General features: G+C 50.5%; 1 long non-coding RNA gene across 2 annotated transcripts; it reads right to left on the reverse strand.

The window, feature by feature from the left end:
* Positions 1–612: 612 nt before the first annotated feature.
* LOC140430018 (uncharacterized) lies at positions 613–13,636 on the reverse strand. 2 transcript variants are annotated; one of them, XR_011949277.1, is made up of 4 exons: positions 13,567–13,636; positions 6,640–6,804; positions 3,490–3,562; positions 613–1,048 (listed from the first exon to the last, which is right to left on the reverse strand). It is a non-coding gene; the product is annotated as an uncharacterized lncRNA (long non-coding RNA). The 2 variants fall into 2 exon arrangements; XR_011949278.1 differs by lacking the exon at positions 3,490–3,562 and having other exon boundaries at positions 13,567–13,633.
* Between the last annotated feature and the right edge of the window lie 3,529 nt (positions 13,637–17,165).

Consider the following 17,165-nt stretch of genomic DNA (forward strand, 5'->3'; position numbering starts at 1 on the left):
CTTCATTAGGGTTATCGTGATTGCAGTCACATTAGGACCGGAATTAATGCCCATGAGGCACAAACTAATTTAGTTAGTGGATATTAAATAAATTAATAATGTTATTTTAAAAGCAAGAAACAAAATCAAATTGACTAAAGTTCTCACATGTCTTCTTTACAGCAACCAACATTCAGTGCAATATTGATTTTTTAAATGCATCATCTAGACAAGGAAGAGCAGCAAATTGGAGTCAGACTAATTTGCTAGATGCATTTGTTATATTGGATGATGTTAAAACATTTTAATCAGGCAACGACAGAAAGAGTGCTGAGAAAATTGCTTCCGAGCCAACATTTGTTGCTTTTTGACTTTCAGACATTATCAGCATAAAATCTATTTGCATAGCCAGTGGGTTATTAATTAATTAAACATTAATTAATGTTTGCAGTTAAACAGAAAGTTGATACTACAATCCTATCCTATATTTTTTATCCACAAATAATAATGGGTTACTTCTGACAGTGAACTCATCTGCTTACTGTTTGATATACTTGTCCTTGCATTGAAAATTAGCGAAGTTTGTTGGTATCGTGTGCTGAAGTGTGATCACCAAATAGGGCAAAAGTTCACTGAGTTCTAAGAGGTGAGTTTATTTCAACACTGAAAATATCATTGTTGTGTTTTCAATGCTATCTGAATGCACAGATGAGGTTTTCGGGAAAAATAAACATGAACTGAAAGTTTACCGTTCACACATTTTAACACTGCTAGAGTATTGGATGTCATCAAACAAATTAAACAGGTCAACAATTAAAAGGTAACAGCCCTCAACTTTTCATGATTCTGACTGGATTCTTTACTGAAACAAAATGGTGTGACGGTAAGATCTGAATTACATTTTATGGTGGATGAGTTGTAAATTTAGCTTACATGCAAATTCAGGATTTGAAAATAAATTGTTTGACACCAACTGGGCAGGCATCTGAAAAACTGCAAAAATATATTCGGCCCTGAATTTCCTCAGATTTTCCATTGTTGCAAAGCCATTACGCCCGAGCAAGCACATCTGCGGAAAGTTTAAGGAAGTTTAGACCAAGGTCCTAATCCATTTTTATCTTACATTACAACATTCCTACTATGATGAACATCCTGCACTTACTTTTAAGGTTTAATTCAAAATTGGAACAGATAATACAATTGATTAAAAAATTGGAAGAAAAAGGAACAAAATGAAACCAAGTGAAATGGAAAGACATATTTAAAGGGAAGAATGTGGAGAAAAAAACATTTTATTTTTGCATTGTGCAGAAGTTGGCCTCAGAAATTAATTGAGGTTGGGAGAGCATACTAACAGATAACAAAGCAAGTTACGGAAGGGAGAAAAGTAAGTTTAATAAAATTCTGAAATGTACAGGCAAGGAGTAGGGGGAAATTGCAGATGTTAGATCGGTGGTTAAATAAAAGGACTATTATATAAATGGACATGGGAATAGGCAAAGCACATTGGATTAAGGCTACTTCTCATTGGCAATAAACATGATTCGACTAAATCATCCGTTTCTATGTGTGACAGCTTTACAACCACAGAATGATCCTGATATCTTGGGCATACCCCATCACAATTCCTCATCCACCATTGGTGACTGTGTCTTCAGGTTCTTAGGCCCTACAACCCAGAATTCCTTCCCTAAATCCCTGTGCCACTCCACCTCCAAGCCTGCCCCTGCAATCACGTTTGTTGAAGTTGTTGGCTATTCTTTCTCATATCCCTTTCCTCAGGTTGATGTCCTTCTTTTAATATTATTCCTCTTTGAAGAACGTTGGGTTGTTTCTCTATGTTAAGTGCAAGTTGTAATTGCTATTTATTTATCAATATGTAATCAAAATAATGCCAAGCATCTGATAAGAGATATGAATGGGACAATTGAGCAGAATACAATGGAAAATACAATAACTCCAAAAGTATTGTAATAGAATAGTGGAAAGAACAGATTTCAACAGGGCATTTAATACTGTTCCACATAACAAACTAATTTCATAGGTACGTGCCCAAGGGATAGATGGTAAAGGATTTGACTTGATTAGTTTATGTTGAAAGATGGACAGCAAAGGTTAGCGGTGCATCAGGGGGTATTAGAGTGAAAACTGTTTGGCAGTGGAGTTCAACAGGGGTTGATGATTGAGTCAAATTGTTAATAAGCTTTAGAAGTGACTTAGAGGATGGAATAATGTGTAAGTTTGCAAATCGGATATAGTGACCTTTATGCGCTCAGTAATCTGTGATAATGCAAGTGAGGCCAAACGGGTTAGGTTAATGTGTGGACAGAATTCAGATAGAGTTCCACACAGACAGTGAAAAGTCTTGAAATTAAGTAGAATAATCGAGAATGTCAGGTTTATATCAAACAATAACCTGCAGCAGGAAATGGATTTTAGTGTTTTGATGAATGGATCGGTAAAAATTGTTCAGTGTGTACAGGTGGTCAAAAAAGAAGTAAAATATTAATAAGCATAGTTGCAAGGTGAAGGAAAAATTTTGAAAAGGTTACATTTGAACTTGCCCAGACTGAGAACTGTATTCAGTTTTGGGTTCCATATCGCAAATTGCCTTCTGTTCTGTTTGATGGTCGTCTATATCCAGAAGGTGCAACAATTGGTTCAATTTTTTCAAAATCATGAGGGGTTTGGACAGAGTAGATGAGGCAAAACTGTTCCCTCTCGTGAAAGGATCGAGGATGAGATGGCATGAGTTTAAAGTCTTTGGCAAGCGAAGCAAAAACAATGTGAGAAAAAGTTTTTTCACGCAGCAAGCGGCTAAGGTTTGGGATGCACTGCCCAAGAGTGTGGTGGAGGCCAGTTGAATCGAAACACTGACGGGTGGTATCGGAAAAGGGAGAAATGTGCAGGTTTATGGGGAGATGGTGTGAGTATGGCACGAAGTAAATTGCTTATTTGGAGAAACGGTGCAGATACGATGGGCTGAATGGACTCTTTCCGTTCTATAAAAATTCTGTGATGGCAGGCCAAACTGGAGCTCCTGTGAACTTTTGCAAAATTAATGGCAGACTGAGTGATGATCAGTGGATAGCTGCTCCCTTGGAATGACTGGCGGGAGGGATTTTGCAGGAAGACTACGTGGCTAATTTGTGAACTGCAAGGTTGAGAATATAAACTCCTACACTCGGATTTTACTCAGAAATGGGTAGAAATCTTTAAAATTTTCAGAGTTATCGAGGCATTAGAACCAAAAAATGTTCTTCATCTGGGTTATAAAATTAAGGAGGTCAAAAGAAAATAGAAAATCTAGGCAACATTTTCACAGTATGACGATAGAATTGTGGAAACAATCGTTCAACAAACTTTGATTTCAAATCATGGTTGATTTCTTGGAAGAATGCAACATAATCCTTTGTGCAGAAGATAAGGAGGAATAAATGGAGGGGAAAAAAAACCAGACGGTCAACTCACAACAAGGAATGTAGTGCAACATTAGAAGGGCATATCTACCTGATAAAATCAAAATTAAAAACCTGCAGGAAGTCACCAAAACGTGTGGACAGTTGTTTAAATGTTCAAGTATCTGCAAAATGGACGAGATATTTTGCCAGAGAAATTTTTCCCATAATAAACAATACTTTACACCGCTAAGCTGCATTTAATGCAATGAGCTCTAATGGAGAGAGATAGATATTAAAGGTATGGCTGAATCTTTCCACAAACTGAGATTAAAAGTGACACTTGCTACCAGTCTGTTGGCTGACGTTTGTCATTTACATTATGAATACCATGATCAACCATTATGAATACCATGCCCCAATTAATGGCAGCAGAATTACTCAGTACTTTGCTTTTGCAAACTGTTTTGTTTGTGAGGGTTAAATTTGTGGCACATCCACCTTTGCCCCCTCACCTCCTCTGGCACGCACGATGTTGACTGCTTCAGGACAAACAAACAGTCTTGAACCAGGCTCGATGGCCCTCATTTGCATATGCAAATACCCTACTGTCTGCTCCAGACATGGATAATGAAAGCCTCGTGTTTGCCTTGACCCACTATGGCAAGCACTGCACTTCTAGTCAGAGGTGTGCGTACAGTTCCTGCCTGCCATATTGTGTCCGAAAGAAGCCACGTACTGCTAGGAAAATGGACACTACATTGCCCAATTTAACCCTCCTCCAGCAAATTAATGGGCGCGATCTAATGGTCGCATCACGCCGGGCATGAATCCGCACCAGTGGGTTAGATCCAGGAGAGGCCGAAATTGGAAGCTGAGCTGGGCACTGCTCAGTTTCCGATCAAACCGCCCCTCTCCCGTCGGTGAGATCAGGATCCCACTGGAATGTGGCAGGAAATCAATAATCACCAACTAAGGCCAATTTCCATCCCATTAAAGGGAAGGACCCCTATTGAACAGCCTCGCGTTACCTAACCGGCACTCCAGCGAGTGGTCACGCAGGCATCCTTAAGCACACCGATTTAAAATTGTGAAGCTAGCGCAATGGCTGCTGTGACGATCGGGGGAAGTGAGTAGCCACCTTAGAAATTGGGTAATCAGCCCGGGGGCACTGGGGCAGGGAGGGGGAGCCCTGGGGATTGCCCTGGTCGGGGGGGGGGGGGGGCTTGCCGCCATTGGTGGGGGGTTGTCCCTGGGCTGGGGGGGGGAGGGACTCAGTGCCCGTGGATCCAACATGTCAGCCCCCAGACGGGTATACCCATACCAGGGGCTTTAGATACCTTGGGCTGGATTCTACGATTCTGAGGCTATGTCCTTGACGCCAGGGTGGGAACGGTGGCCTTTTATGGCCGAAAATCCGGTGCAAAATGGCCACCTATCCTCCGTTTGGCTGGGGGTGAGCAGGAAGGCAGCGTAGAGCACCCGGCTCTAGCTGACGATACAGCCCAGAGAATTGCCGGGTCCGTGGCCGCGCATGCACACGGCAGCAGCCTGCAGCGGCCGCGCCGTGCAACATGGCGCAGGCCGCACGGGACCCGGCCTGCAAAATAGTGCCCCCCCTTTGGCCGGCTCGTGAGCCCTGGACCACCCCGCAACAGTGCCCCCAACCCCTGCCAAAGTCCCCCCCTGCCTGTGGATCGGCTCTCGACTGTGGCGGTGCTGGACTGAGTCCGCAGCCGCCACTCCGACCTCCCGACAGGTAATACCATGAGAGACCCACGTCGTCGGGAACTCAGCCGGTCGGGGGCGCAACATCGGGGGTAGGGCCTCAGGCCACATCTTGAGGCAGCCGATACGGCCTGCGGCATACTCCCAGAGCACACCGCTTTGGAGGGGCGGTGCATCGTGAAACCGGCGCCGCCCCCGATTTCGTCAGAAGCAGGGATTCTCCGACCGATCGCCAAACGTGATTTTGGCGTCGGCGACTGGAGAATCCCGCCCCATACCTTTAGATGCTGCCTGTTCTTCCCACCGAACACTTCCAGGACAGGGCCCTATCTGTGGTAATATGGTGCAGGTCAATTTAACCTCCGCTGACCTTGGCGGTCTCTGGCTGCACAGCTGAAGGCTCTTGCTAATAGGGAATTGGCCATGTTTGTTCTGTGAACACTCCACAGCTCCCAAGTGGATCCCTGTGGATAGACGTGCCATGTCGCAGGCGAGTGTTACTGCCTAGCATCCCAATCAGATCGTGAGGGCTGGGCACTGGAGGCATCAACACCACAGAGGCAGCAATCAATCACATAAGAGCTGGGCCTCAGCACTGGGGAGATCCCCGCGGCCAGAGTGTGGGTTTGTGGATGGGGGTGGGGACCTGCGCTCAGTCCAAATAATGTTCCCGACGGGGTTCTGGGGTCTGGGATCTGGGGTCTGGTGCCCAGGGCCCCCTGCTGTGGCCTGGGGTGCCAGTGCAGGGCGGGGTCTCTCAGCACAACTGGCTCGTTGTGCTGAGGGACCCTGAGAGAAGGCGGACGCGTAAGGGTGGGGAGGCTTGGAGGATTTGAGTGTACCGGGATGAATGCCACAGCTGATTGTTGGTCTCTCACTCTCTAAAGTTCTTTACAGATATCACAGAATGGATGATATTGTGGACCTTGCAGCAGCTGCCCTCACGATGGTGTTGGCAGTCCTGGCGACCAGACACCAGAGAAGGCAGCAGCAGCGCAACAGAGGCTCAAGGCCATCTACAGGGGCCCACCCCACACCCTGAGGACCCAGGCGTCCATCAAGGCCTGCGAGGGACCCAAAGGGGGAGGCCGATGATGGCCCAAAGTGTACAGGCATTGCTGGTCGTTTGAGCGAGTTCCAGAGGCCACTTCATCATCTGGCTGTTCAGCCCTGATGGCTCCCCATTGTCTGCACCACGGTGTTGACAGCCCCAATGATGCCCCTCTGTGACCAGTCCACACTCTGCAGTATCTCACTAATGTCCACCTGGTATATGGAGAGCCTCGGCAATGCCCTCCTGAGACTGGGACATACTCCTCAATGCCTCGGCAAGGTATAACTGCATCAGGGACATGGTTCCCAGCAATAGGGACATGCACTCAAAGCCCCCAGCCATGGCCGCATCCTGGAATCTGCATCAGCTTTGGGATAACCTGGTTCAGAGGCTCGACATCGGACTGGGACCTCAGACTGCTGCCTCCCATAGATGTTCCTGCCTCTACCTGATGTGCATTAGCATCTGTGTGGTGCTCACCAGATTGTGCCCCAGAAGCCTGTCCACTACTTTTGCCCACCGAGGTATGTCTGGTGGAGGGTGATGCCTTGATGGTGGAAATCCTTAGTGCTCTCCTCCGGGGTGTTATCTTGGATGGTAGGCAGGACGCCATCCGGGATGGGCCGGCACCATCAGATGGAGATCCTGTGGGAGAATAGACATGTGATCAATGAGAGGGTAGGATCATTATCTCTGGCATGAACAACACACGTGTGATAGGTCATCTGGGTGGGGACCGGTGTATACTCAGCTCTGCAGCGAAAGCCAATCTAGATGTTGGTGACCAATCTGTCCTCGGCCACCCCTGTGACCTCCGTGGCCTGTTCCTCATAGCGGGTGAGGATTCTGATGTCCTGCATCTCACCACCCGTCTGGGACCTTTCCCGTCTGTTAGGGGCCAATTTCTCTTGCGGGGACAGAGAGCGGGCATTGTAAGCCACACACTTCATGCATCGCCGGGGGTTGGGGGGGCATGGCAGGGGGACAGATGTGGGCATATCTGCTGGTAACAGGTGTGGTATGCTGGTGGGTGCCAAGGTGTACTGGGCCACAGGGTGGGCAAACACATGGTCATTTGGGGTGAGGGGGTTGGTGGCAGGGGCCGATGCCAGTTCACCCGTGTGGCCCGATGCAGCACTGGGTGGTGGTCCTCCTGGTTATACTCGCCGTGCTGATGGCCGCTGCCATTCCCACTGCCTCCCAGGCAGCACTGGCTGCCCTTTGGCTGACCCTCTGACTCACTCGGGGGACTCCACCACTTCCAATGGTCTAGCCAGCTCGGCCTCCGAATCATAGAGGCGGATCTACGTACTCTCTGGGGTTTGTTCTGTGGGATCAGTTTAAGTGCTGCTCCACCTTGTTAGCGGGGAGCTGCCGAGGGCGGACCAGGCTAATCAGCTGGCGGGATAATCACTTCCGACATGAAGCCCATGGGGAATTATTGGCTCTATTTGGCATTAGATACCGGTCTTGGTCCTGATGGGTTTGCCATCGGGATGCCCCCGGCAATTCTCGCTCGCTACCGCACTTCAAAACTTTTCCATTAGATCGCGCCCAAGATCTCCATAGTGACACTGAAACTGTTGGTGTTACTGCTGATAACCATTGGATTCGAATTTAACTCATGTTTATCAAGACCAGGGATTGAGTCATTCCTCTGAGTTATGCCCACTCGGTCACAATAACTTAATTGGGAGAGTGAAGAGTCCAAAGACGTGCAGGTTAGGTGGATTGGCCATGCTAAATTACCCGTAGTGTCCATAAGGGTTGGGAGGGGTTATTGGGTGGAAGTGAGGGATTAATGTGGGTCGGTGCAGACTCGATGGGCCGAATGGCCTCCTTCTGCACTGTATGTTCTATGTAATCTATGTAATCTATGAAGGACCGTGGGCTGGTGTCTCCGTTTCTGAGACTTCGGGCTGGATTTTCCGTTTCAGCGGCTAAGTGCCGGCTGCAACGGAGAATTTGTGGGAGTTCTGCGATGGAAAAAATCGGTGCCAACTCCTTACCGGTTCCGGGACCGGTGAGGGGCTAGCAGCGGCGCTAGGTGAAACTCCCGGCTCCCGCGGTGAAAACGACCGAAGAATGGCCGTGTCCTTGGCCACGCATGCGCCCGCCGACAACCTGCAGCGGTTGCACCGTATAACTTGGCGCCAGCTGTGCGCAGTCCCGACCCACCATCCGCGACCCCACAGGCCACCCCCTGGCCACCCCCCACCTGTCCCCCCAGCCCTCACGAAAGCCCCCCTGGCCAGCGGCACGGACCCGACCGAGTGTGGCAGCAATGGACACAGTCCACAGCCACCACACCAGGTTCCCGACCAATGAGACCACACGAGTTCCGTACGGTTCGAAACTTGACCCATCGGGAGCGGAGCATCACAGAAGTGCCTGCCGGTGACACGCCAACGAAGTTGCAACACCGTGCGACACAGTTACACCATTTCGGAGAGGGCGGAGCTTTGCTGCCGGCCCCGATTCTCCGGCCGATTGCCGATTACGATATCACCTGCACTGACTCTGCTGCTATTAAGGGGCTAGCATCGGTGCCATGTGGAACACAATCGATTCTAATGAAAAATGGTGCGGGATTCACCAGGTCCGTAATTGACACTCAGCAGGCTGACATGCTGCAACTGCACATAAACGATTCTCCCCCCACACATACCAAGCCAGCCAACAAGGTGGCTGTAAGGAGAGCAGCTCCACGGTTCACGCACGTGCAAGTGGAGACCCTCCTGGACGCCGTGGGGGAGAGGAGGATGACCAGCTAGCCGCCGCCATTCGTCGTGCCTCGGTGCAGGTAGCAGATGGTCAGCGCTGTGGGCAGCTTCACAACCTCCTCAGGGCAGCCAGGGTGAGCAGGCAGCACTGTGCCCCAGGCACTAAACCCACCACCCCTCCCACCTCCCACACATACCCGTAACACGCCCCCCCCCCCTCGAGCAGCTTGGCCACCAGCACTCTGGCCGAGACTCAGGAGACTTCGGAGCTCAAGTCGGAGGATGACAGTGATTTCCCGTCACAGCCGTCTCCAACATCCTCCACCATCCCAGAGACACTCACCTCGGTTGGGTACTTTAGTGAAGGGTCTCCTGGGGCACTATCTGGTGCTCACCACACAGTTGACCTGTTACAGCAGGTGGAGGAGCACCCAAGAGGGTGGATGGTCGGTTGGCAGGCCAACCCCAGGAACTAGCTGCTGTCCAGGCGGGTCACGGGCCTCTGGAACATACAGTCCCAACGAGGGTGGATATGCAGTTGCAGAGCCAGGGACTACATGAGGGGTTGTCGGTGAGCCTCCAGCACCTGCAAGTGCAGGTGTAGGAGTCCAACCGCAGGAGCAGGAGGTGGGCCCGGCCATGCATGCCACCCAGGCCAACACCGCAAGAATGGTGTCCGGGGACAATGGTTTCGGCCATGGATCAGCATGTCCGAGGCTTGGGGCATTCTAACATACATCGAACATAGAATTTACAGTGAAGAAGGAGGCCATTTGGCCCATCGAGACTGCACCAGCTCTTAGAAAGAGCATCCTACCCAAGGTCAACACCTCCACCCGATCCCCATAACCCAGTAACCCCACCCAACACTAAGGGCAATTTTGGACACTAAGGACAATTTATCATGGCCAATCCACCTAACCTGCACATCTTTGGACTCTGGGAGGAAACCGGAGCACCCGAAGGAAACCCACGCACACACGGGGAGGATGTGCAGACTCCGCTCAGACAGTGACCCAAGCCGGGAATCGTACCTGGGACCCTGGAGCTGTGAAGCAATTGTGCTATCCACAATGCTACCGTGCAGGCGCTGGCCGAGGCCCAGGACACATCTGTCGCCTCACAGGCAGCCATATGCCAGACCCTCTTGGACATTGCCATGGCGCTCCTGAGCGTGGCCCAGTCACAGCAGGTCATGGCTGGGAACGTTGGTGACATTGCCCAGGTGCTTTCCAACGTGGCACAGACACAGGGAGATGGCACAGTCCCCGAGGCAGATGGCACAGACCCACAGGGTGGTGGCACAGACACAGCGTGATGTGGCGCAGTTCCATACGGGGATTGTCCACTCCCTGTGCTCCATGGCTGTGAGCGTGTGGACTCTGGTCGAGACCAGAGCAGGCCTCCGGACTGGCAGAAGCAAGTGGCTGGGGAGCCTCAGGGGGGAACTCTGCTCGCACCCCCGTCCCATGGAGTAGCTCAGGGTCCATCGGGCACCCCAAGGGAGGAGGAGGTTACGGGGCCCGTGCCGGTGACTCCCGCAGGGGACTTGGACTCCCCCGCTCCTGTGCCTGGTGCACCTGTTGGGCAGCGGGCAGAACAGGGCGCCACCATGCCACCTCGTCGGACACCCAAGCAGCAGCCAGGTCCATCCAGAACCGGTCGTACCAGAGGATGCCCGCACACGGGGTCCTTTCTTGCAGGGCAGGTGTCACAGCAGGCCACCTTCACTCCTGCTGTACCGTCTGGGGATCCACCTAGATGAAGCGTTAGGGTCCGTGAGGCCAGAAAGTTAGATGCCAGTTGAGTTGGCACGTGTGCAGGGCACAGTTGAGTTATAGGGGCTAGGGCACAAACCTGCATATATTTGTTCACAATAAACACCTGTTATCACTGTTACAACTTGTCCCGGTGCTCTGTCTGATGGGTTTGAGGGGTGGGCTGGTCTGTGCTGGTTGGAGGGGGGGGGGGAGGGGTGAATGGTGCAAGCCCTGAGGGTGGCCCATGCTCCCCACCCTCCCTCCCGCCTCCGACCGTCCCCATCACCGCCACCCCAGGGATTCGATGGGACCGTGTTATGGAATGACCAGCTCGCATGCAAGGATCTCACCCAGGTGGATGGTGGGAATGCTACCGTGGGCAGGAGTCAGACATTGCCAAATGATATGGAGCACCAGAGGTCATCGCAGAGTGGGTTGTCATCATCCTCCATCCATGGACCAGGCCCGCTTTTACTGGCAGCCCAGGGCCCCCAACCCGTAGTGCTCATGTAGGGAGTGAAGGCGGGGGTTCCCCTGCATTCTTTTCATTGAACAAGGCCTGGCCTTCATCCTCCTCCTCCAGCACATCCCACCTCTGCTGCATGATGCTGTTGAGTGCAACCATACAGCCGGTGTCACTCTGCAGAACCAGGGGCTAAGGTGGGTGGTCAGTGGGTGCGCAGCAAGATGTCCACTGTATGGCGGTCCGTGCCAGGACACTGCCCCACGCGGCCTGTTCTCACCCGCCCTTTTCGCCCCCTCGGGCCCAGCCAGCACGGCCAGTGTCTGGCCCGGCGGCCCGCAGTCACTCCTCTCTGTGTCCTACCTCCTCTCTCTCGATCAGCAGCCACCACACCAGGTTCACGATTTTTAATAGCATAGGTGGACCATGCCATCGGGAACTCGGCCCATCGGAGGCGGATAATCGCGGGTGGGCCCAAAAATGATACGCAAATTATGTTTAAACTACGCATGGCGTGCATCACATTGTCGCCGTTGTTGAGGTGGCGGAGAATCATGATTTGGCGTCAAATCGCCGCCTGCCGCGATTCTGGCGTCGGAAGCTATTCTCCGCCCAATCTTTTTCCCGATTTCAGCGCCAACCAACGGACAATCTGGCCCCCTGTTTATGTTTGTAAACTTGGATTCTACCACATTTCTGGCAAAGTTAACGCAGTGGAGGAGGAGCAGCTTTGAAGAAATTCCCAGTTATATGGATTTGTTGTGGGAGACCGATATATTCATAAGGTCAAAGCCCATTCCAAAACCGAGCCACGGGGTGAGGGGAACCAGAGAGCGGACAGCCTGGCTAGAGAGGGGGCTAGAACTGGGATAGCTTGGGACCCCTACGAAGAGGGACAAGTAGCAGCAGTTACAGGACAGCCTCAGAGGGGGGACAGAGGAACGGGCCTGGCCCCCGACCTGGCCATTGTCCAGGGGCAAGATCCCGAGTTAAAGAAAGCCATAACAGCCCTGGGTAGGCAGGAGAAGGTAGAGGGACCCTACGGGGTGAAAGACATCACCCTGAAGGAGGGCATGCTCTTTAGGGGAGACCAGTGGATAGTGCCTTCCCAGCACCGCAGGGAGTTTATAGAGGTGGCCCATGAGAGCCCCGGAGCAGGACACCCCGGTCCTGAGACCACCTGGCAGCGGGTGGAGAGAGTAGGGTGGTGGCCTGGCCTCCGGGAGGATATTCGCGATTTCTGCGCGAACTGTTTAGTGTGTGTCACCAACAACCCTGACCCCAAGAAAAGGAAGATATCGCTAGGGCACATTCGCAGGGTGGAGGGACCCTGGCAGTCGATACAAATCGACTACATTGGACCCCTTCCCACCGCTGTAGGGGGGGGGGGGGTGGCACAGGTACTGTCTGGTGCTGGTGGACGCATTTTCAAAGTGGGTGGAAGCCTTCCCCTGCCGAACAGCCACCGCTGCGGGCACCGCTAAGATATTGGTCAGAGAAGTGTTTTCTAGGTGGGGACTCTCACAGTTTGTGGAATCGGACCAAGGGAGTCATTTCACGGGGCAGGTTATGCAGGCAACCCTAAAGATCCTGGGGATTAAGGCCAAATTGCATGTGGCCTATAACCCCCAATCCTCAGGCCCTGTAGAGAGGCTCAACCGGACCATTAAAGAAAGGTTGAGAAAGGAGACGGGCAACTCTCCCGGCCGGTGGGTAGAGGTTTTGCCCTTAGTGTTAATGGGGATCCAGGCGAGCCAGTCTAGGAGCACAGGGTACTCCCCGCATGAGCTCATGACAGGAAGAGTGATGAGGACATGTAATGGTGCCTTCCCTGGCAGAAGGACAGCTGAGGGAAGTAAACCGGGACAAGTTTGCTAGGAAGCTGCTGGAGCAGCTTAAAGAAATAAATTGGCAGGCAGCTTGCCACATGGGGGCACAACACAGAAGGAACAAACTGCTGCTAGAGCCCCACACCACCCATGAATGGGCCATTGGGGACCAGGTAATGGTCAGAAATTTTGCACGGGTGGGGGTCTTCGAGCCACTGTACGCAGGGCCGTACAGTATAGTGGACAAAGCCAGCCCCATGGTCTATGCAGTCCAGCTTCCTCGGAGGGTTAGGTGGTTTCACGTAAACCAGTGTAAGCTCTTCGACCCCAGCAGGGCCGGCAAGAGCAAGCCCCGGGAAAAACAGGGGGTGGTAGTGGAGGAAGCCCCCGTAGAGGTAGCGACGGTGGGGGAGATCCCCAATCCCACCGTCAAATACAGAAAACACACAATTATCTTATACTTTAATGACTATTACTATGGAAGGAATACTATCGCAGTACAACGTAAAACTTACATACACAATTTTAGCAATCTTTTAAAAGGACAAAATAGGAGCATGCACCCCCTTTCCCCAAAGCCTCAACCACTATACTAGTCCCGGGAGCTTCGCAAGCTGCTGCGGGATACTTACAATCCAAGGCTGATGTCGCAGGAGCAGAGAGTTCAGCACGAGCAGAAGATCCTAAGAGATCGAATGGCCGTTTGACCACCCTTTTTATAGTCCAAAATCCACATTTTTTCGCTCCAGTCCAGCTTCTTTTGTGTGAGCATGTCAGTTAGCATTTCAAAGTTCCCGCAGGTCCCGCCCCTTCTCCTGATAGGTCCAGGTAGCCAGCTCCAGTCTCCGGGCAGTTTCCCTCCAGGGTAAACTGCTTCCTGCCCGCTCCATTGTCCTGGGAGATCGCAGTCTTCTACACCTCGTTAAGAAGATGGGATTTTCGAGTCTGCCATTCGCTCGCGATTGCTGCCATTATGACCTGATTATGCTGATGGCTTTTTCAGCTCCGATGGAGACAAGGTCATTATCATATGTAAGGAGTTCTTACCAACGCATTGTTTCTTGGCTGGGGGAGTTTCAGGGCTATTAGCATTCCCATTGTGCTCTTTGCTGATCCAATTAGTGCTGTCTGTCTACTGATGAGTTGTAAGTCCAGGGGGGTTGCTGCAAACATTCCTTTCACACTCACAGACAGCCCTGCAAGCCAAGTTTGCTGGGAAAAATTTGGCCAAGAAAGGTGTCCATTTTACAGTTTCTGAGGTTAAAGTCCGGTTTCGCAGTTCAAGGGGACCAGGGATTGCCCGAGATTCTTACAGATGCCCCTTCGATACATCCACACTTGCTTGGACTGTATCGATAAAAGTGTTGAGGGCAACAAAAATTCCTCTTGTAGTGACTGCCAGCACCGCATCAGCAACTTGCGAAACTGTAATTCCCAGGACAGTTCCCTTAATCTAAACTACCCCATATTTCATTGAAAAGGGAGCAATACTAAAGCAATCCAAATCATTTCCACATTTAAAAAACCCCACAGTAAAACACACATTTCACCGAGACCCCAAACGTAAGGGTCATTGTACATGCAACAATAATTAAATTAAATCGAAACAAAACCCGCGAATATGTATGGATACAATCATTTACATTTATCTCACAAGCAAGCGGGGAATGAACCCCTTTATTAATGTTCGATACTAAAGGTTCCCCTTCTGGGCTGTAAATCCGTCTTCGGCCGAGAGCCCGCTGTAAACTTTTCCTCTTCCTCCGCTGCTTGAATCTACAACTAAAATAACACAGATACACTACTAGAAACAATTGGAACACCACTAACAAATGGGAGGCTATACGAATCCAGGCTGGGATCACAATCCAGGAACCCATGTTCCACCAGTCGGGGGTTTTTATGTTGGCAATCTCCCCTTCTGTCTCATGGGCCCTCTGTTCAAGGGAGAAGAAATGTCTCTGGCAGTTCTACTTTTTCCAATAATACTTTCAAATTTTCTTTAACGGGGGGAATATCATACCCGAACCGGGCCACATATTGCTGTAGGTCACTGATATTTTCCTGTACCGAGATGTGAACTGAGGAGGGTTCTGGAATGGGCAATATCCGTTGCTGTGCCACATGGACCTCTGCCTTCGGTTTAAAACAGAAGCTGCTGTACAGTATTGGACACCACTGCTGTGGTCCGTGTTGATACTGTTGGGCTTCAGTGGTTACACAGTATGTCCCACTCCCTATATATGCCACCTGGGGCCTGACATGGCTCACTGCCATCGCCTCCATGGTGCAATTTATAGGTTCTGCCCCAGCAGTTCTGAACCCGCACTGAGGCCGTACCCCAGCGCCCATGTGCTGAGGACACAAGATTACCTGTGCTCCCCGGCTCCGACACCCCGAGAGGTCAATGCCTGCCACAGCTTGCTCCTGCACTATGACATACGGCGGGACCTTCCCATAACGAATATGCACTCCCCCACGAATGACCCCCACATTCTCTACTCGGTACAGCGGCAGCGGTTGCGCCGAACCTCCCAAGATTGGGATCCTCACTATCACCCCCAAGATTCTGTGGTTAGACCTATCACAATCTACCGGTACCGATAGGCTTCCGAGGCTGCACGGAGCTGGCAAGGACTCAAAACACTGTGGAATGGATGCAGCGCTGCCAAGTGCCTGTTGCTAATCCATGAGGGGATCTGACCTTGTCTCAGGTTGACCCAGGATTCTGGAGGCCATTTGGGATGACTCCGTATTCATAAGAACATAAGAACTAGGAGCAGGAGGAGGCCATCTGGCTCCTCGAGCCTGCTCCGCCATTCAATGAGATCATGGCTGATCTTTTGTGGACTCAGCTCCACTTTCCGGCCAGAACACCATATCCCTTAATCCCTTAATTCTTCAAAAAACTATCTATCTTTATCTTAAAAACATTTAATGAAGGAGCCTCAACTGCTTCACTGGGCAAGGAATTCCATAGATTCACAACCCTTTGGGTGAAGAAGTTCCTCCAAAGCTCAGTCCTAAATCTACTTCCCCTTATTTTGAGGCTATGCCTCCTAGTTCTGCTTTCACCCGCCAGTGGAAACAACCTACCCGCATCTACCCTATCTATTCCCTTCATAATTTTATATGTTTCTATAAGATCCCCCCCGCATCCTTCTAAATTCCAACGAGTACAGTCCCAGTCTACTCAATCTCTCCTCGTAATCCAACCCCTTCAACTCTGGGATTAACCTAGTGAATCTCCTCTGCACAGGCTCCAGTGCCAGTACTTCCTTTCTCAGGTAAGGGGACCAAAACCGAACACAATACTCCAGGTGTGGCCTCACTAACACCTTATACAATTGCAGCATAACCTCCCTAGTCTTAAACTCCATCCCTATAGCAATGAAGGACAAAATTCCATTTGCCTTCTTAATCACCTGTTACACCTGTAAACCAACTTTTTACAACTCATGCACTAGCACACCCAGGTCTCTCTGCACAGCAGCATATTTTAATATTTTATCATTTAAATAATAATCCCTTTTGCTGTTATTCCTACCAAAATGGATAACCTCACATTTGTCAACATTGTATTCCATCTGCCAGACCCTAGCCCATTTACTTAACCTATCCAAATCCCTCTGCAGACTTCCGGTATTCTCTGCACTTTTTGCTTTACCACTAATCTTAGTGCCATCTGCAAACTTGGACACATTGCACTTGGTCCCCAACACCAAATCATCTATGTAAAGTGTGAACAATTGTGGGCCCAACTCTGATCCTTGAGGGACCCCACTAGTTACAGGTTGCCAACCAGAGAAACACCCATTTATCCCCACTCTCTGCTTTCTGTTAATTAACCAATCCTCAAACCATGCTACTACTTTACCCTTCATGCCATGCATCTTTATCTTATGCAGCAACCTTTTGTGTGGCACCTTCTCAAAAGCTTTCTGGAAAGCCAGGTATACCACAACCATTGGCTCCCCGTTATCTACCGCACTGTTAATGTCCTCAAAAGATTCCACTAAATTAGTTAGGCACGACCTACCCTTTATGAACCCATGCTCCGTCTGCCCAATGGGACAATTTCCATCCAGATGCCTCGCTATTTCTTCCTTGATGATAGATTCCAGCATCTTCCCTACGACCTAAGTTAAGCTAATTGGCCTATAATTACCCGCTTTCTGCCTACCTCCTATTTTAAACAGTGGTGTCACGTTTTCTAATTTCCAATCCGCCG

The sequence above is a fragment of the Scyliorhinus torazame genome, chromosome 9, assembly GCF_047496885.1.
Source record: "Scyliorhinus torazame isolate Kashiwa2021f chromosome 9, sScyTor2.1, whole genome shotgun sequence".
Lineage (NCBI taxonomy): Eukaryota > Metazoa > Chordata > Chondrichthyes > Carcharhiniformes > Scyliorhinidae > Scyliorhinus > Scyliorhinus torazame.